We start from the raw sequence: 4,314 nt of genomic DNA, 5'->3' as shown, positions 1-4,314 counted from the left end.
CACCCTCAGCGAGCACAGCCCGCGGCTTCTCAGAGCCCATTCAGAGCTTTCAATGCCTGTAACAACACAAACAACAACAGGAAGTTCCTCTGTGAAGAGCCCAAAGGCGAGAAGGTTAAGAGTTCATCGCTGAGAAAATCTCTCCTTGCAAGACAAAAAGTATTTAGTTATTCCGACAGAGAACCACATCGAGGGCACACGGGTGTATTTGACTTGATAATGTAAAACTATATAATGGTCTATTTGTAAAGATATCAACCGGAATATGTTAATATATGAATAACTATTTATTTATTGTGATTTATTACTACTGCGCTTTAGAGCTGCTGGTAAATGCATTTTGTTTTTAGAACTTTAATTATATACAGCCGTGCAAGCTAGTTCCCCCTTTTCCGGTGCCTGTGCTAAGCTAAGCTAACCAACTGACTGACTGCAGCGTCGCATTTAGCAGCTACGAGCGTGTCGTCCTTCTTCTCAGCAAGAACTCAAAAAAAGCGTCTGCCCAAAACATTGAGCTGCTGCTTTAAAGCGTCAATAGATCCCCTTTCCTCAGCAGGTGAACCCAATTCCACTGCTCCCATCCTCCAATAAAACCGGACCGCCGCAAGACACGGCCCTTGTTTGGTAAATCAATCCGTTGTCCTCGAGCTATCTTCTCCAAACACCAGCTCTGAAAGTATTTACTAAAACATTGGTGGCTTCTGGCTGCATGTTTTAACTTGTAATCTGCGCTCGGATTCACAGCTCGGCGCCCAGGAATGCAGAGCTCTCCTGCTTGCTCGGGGTGATGCTCTCCCACCGTCGGTCTATCATTATGATGGAGTAGATACAAACACACACATTTGCATGCATGCGTGCGTGCACATGCATGCATGCATATGTGCGTGTGCAAGTGGGAATGTGTAGACAAATGCATGCTCGGTATTTCATTGGCACATCTTTGGCCTGCAAGAGAAAAAACGATTGACAACACGACATGATGAACGGAGCGAATCATCATTCGGGAAGCGCTGGAAAGTGTTCTGAGCTGAAATGAAAGATGGATGAGTGTGGTTGTTGTGTCAACATTTAATCATACTTTCAGACCACAGCAGAGTGTCTTCGTCTAAATCTTACAGGACACAAAAACACTGCACACAATCCTACACGCACATAAAAGATGCATTAGGATGATGATCACACCGGTTCTCTGGACCTGAGAGGCCGCGATGATCAATGAGACTTTGAGATGAAAAGGAGAGGGGCGAGGATTCTGGTTTCGGCACACAAAGCGATCCCAATCGGGTTCGAGGGGAGAGACGCGCTGCACACGTTCACGTCCTCGCCTTGAATGACAGTTATTCTTTTTCAGATGTTCAGGGAAAGAAACGTTGCCTCCTCTCCGCCGGCTCCTGTGAAAACGTTGCGTCCCGACACAGCTTCCTCCTCGGACACAACGGCGTCGACGGAATAATTCTTTTGCGTCGTGAGCATTTAAATGCACTTCTGTTGGTAAATCTTTGTAATGAGGGATTTAAACTGACGTGATTGTTGCGACGGGCCTTCGAGTCTCTGCAGGTTTTGGGCTTACTGGCCAATTCAGCGGTAATCTCCTCCTACGGGTCACCTGGGCACATGTCAGAGGGCAATGAGCATCGTCTCCCTGCACACCGCCATCACCAGACAGAAGATAACGCTAGATTGGATGACGTAACATTTACATTAGAATCTTTTTCTCTCTACAATTTTGTTGTGTTTTGATTTATTTAATTGGAAACCTGTGTTTGCATCTTATTTCTTTGCGTGCATTTCATGTATTTTAATCACTTTTGGGGTTTTCTATTGCGATGTCATTTGTGTCTGTTTAATAAAGGTGCAGAACGTTGCTGTAACTGCAGTTTCACTGTATCATAGTGGAATAATGCACATTTGAACCGCTGTGCACGTTTCATCACATTCCAATTTTACATCTCTAAGCTCCAGCAGTAAAACGACCTGATAAAAACATTAGTCAAATCCTTTAACCAAAAATAAAGTGTAGCAGCATGTTAGCACTATTTACGTGTGTAATCCAACACAAAGGTGAATTTGCATTTGCTGTAAAAAACAAAAAAGTGTCTCTCATTGGATTGTTGCATAATCTAACAGGAAATTATAGATTTATCCTGCGGTTCAGTCTGGCTGCAGAGATCTTCATAGATCATCACCTGCCAGTCCGATCTGAAACACCTGCTTCCTCCGCGCGTTTCACCGCCAGCTGGCTCACTGCAGAAAACCCTAAAATAGCCATAACAAATATACAGTAAATCTGCCAAGAACCATATCCTCTCACAACTGAGCTTAAACATTTAATCCCATAAACGTTGATATGAGTATCTAATGTATATACCTGTATATACACCACACTTTCCTAACATGTATCCCCCTCTCTTTTATGCATGATCTTTTTTTTCCAATTCCAGCTGTGAGAGGAACTTTCCTAAACTCCTAAAGAAGAAAAAACACTTCCTGCAAATACTCTTTTTCCTTAATTAAGACATCGATCAAGCGGACTGGCTAGTTTGACCGCGCGGCGCTCGATAAGCTCGGGCAATAAAGAGCAGCGCTGGTTTTGGATGCTCACCAGGAGGAGGGTCCGCCTGCAGGTTTCCCACCAGACACGTCGCGCCTCTCGGCCCAGTGTGCTCCGCTCCGGTGCCGCTTTCCTCACCTTTCTCACCCGCTCTGCTGAAGGCAATCCCGCCTTTTTACATGGTCACATGACTCGCGGGCAGAGAGCGCGTGATTCTTATGCTCTTTTTTTTCCCTTTCGACCCGCACAGCTTTTAGTTTGATTGGTTTATTTCAACTACGGTTGAAGTATTAAGTAGGAGATTTTAAGTAAAAGTACATTAATGTGAATGTACTGCTTCCATAACGTTACTTGGGTAGCGGCGCGGCGGTATTAACAGCTAAATACACTAAAACATGGGAAGTGGTAATAAGACAGCAGGAGAAGGAGCATCATTGTCTTATATGACGTTATCAACATTGCTGTTCATCTCATCTGTATTTAAGTAAGTTTCCCATTTGTTGCCACATTGTACTTGTGCCGCTTTATTTAATTATATTTTCGGTTTGATGCTGAAAAGTCTTTTGAATTTCTCGTCGTATTGTTAGTCCGATTATATCTGTATTTGCCCTCTGGCTGAAAAGGCTCAGCTGTGGTACGTTGCAACAGATTTGTGTTGCCAGGCAACAGCTTGGATCCATGTTTACTTCCTGTCCTGATGTCATTCACATACGCTGCAACCAGAAATAAACTGAGACAGAATGCGTGCGTTTAAAACTGTGAGACGGTAGATTACTGCTGTGTCTGAACACGGGCTGTGATTCTTTTGTTATTTCACCTAAAAAAGGAAAGAAAGTCTCATTCTTCACAATATTTCTCGTTTAGAATTGTACATGCTGGTCTCATAAAATGCAATTCTTTGACATAGTTGAAGATACCCAACGTTTTATGAAGTCAGAGCTGAGAGAACTGGTCGATTTATCAAAAACTAAAGACACAACAATTATCTTTAACTAATTTAGTAGCTGAATGATGATTCGTACATTTTCAAGCAAAGAGGTGAACGACTTTTCTCTGTCGTGAACGATCGTGAATTCAATTTGTCTGTGACATTTTTCACGAAACAACAGGTTTTTGCTGTATTTCCCAACAGTAAGTGTACATTTACTGTGAGTGCGTGCAGGGACTGACGCCACAGCGTATATGAGAGCGTCAGCGTGTTAGAAGGTAACGTCACCTCGGTTATTTTAACTCAAACCACATTTATTACCTAAATCAGTTTTTTCTGTACTGTTTATTGGAAATGAACTTCAAAGTAACCAACTGTGTTTTGCAAGAATAAAATAGGATTGAGGTTTTAATTAGCGTTTAATTAAAATGATGAATCTTTATATTCGTAACTGCATTATACGGGTAAACATTTCCAGTCACACTGTGATTCATAACTTTAAAACCAGGATAAAAATAATGTGGCTGCATATATTAATCTACTAGTGTTTAATGGACGAAATGGATCCATAAATCCTTTCAGTGCGCTCACAGACGTTCATCAAAGATGCTGCAGCATCACACGGAGCGGAGGATTTCCAGCAGAACGTTCGACCCGCTTCGAACTCAAACCCGACTGAACCGATCTCAGCAATTGTTTACAGAAGGGCGTCATTTAAGTCCAGGCCCGGCAGTGACGCATCGACGGGCTGATGAAAATGGACTCTTTGTTGAAAAGAAAAGGCCAAACACTAAATGAAGATGCTACGATGCCGCCATTAATCCCCTTTGATCAG

At 42.7% G+C, this 4,314-nt stretch overlaps 1 long non-coding RNA gene across 1 annotated transcript; it reads right to left on the bottom strand.

Moving 5' to 3' along the window:
* Positions 1-898: 898 nt before the first annotated feature.
* LOC144405455 (uncharacterized) lies at positions 899-2,711 on the bottom strand. Its single transcript, XR_013467052.1, has 3 exons — positions 2,603-2,711; positions 2,187-2,256; positions 899-1,606 (listed from the first exon to the last, which is right to left on the bottom strand). It is a non-coding gene; the product is annotated as an uncharacterized LOC144405455 (long non-coding RNA).
* Positions 2,712-4,314: the final 1,603 nt, after the last annotated feature.

Source organism: Gasterosteus aculeatus, chromosome 3, assembly GCF_964276395.1.
Source record: "Gasterosteus aculeatus chromosome 3, fGasAcu3.hap1.1, whole genome shotgun sequence".
NCBI classification, from domain to species: domain Eukaryota; kingdom Metazoa; phylum Chordata; class Actinopteri; order Perciformes; family Gasterosteidae; genus Gasterosteus; species Gasterosteus aculeatus.
The sequence above is the reverse complement of the archived record's forward strand: the minus strand, read 5'-3'. Positions and strand labels throughout refer to the sequence as shown.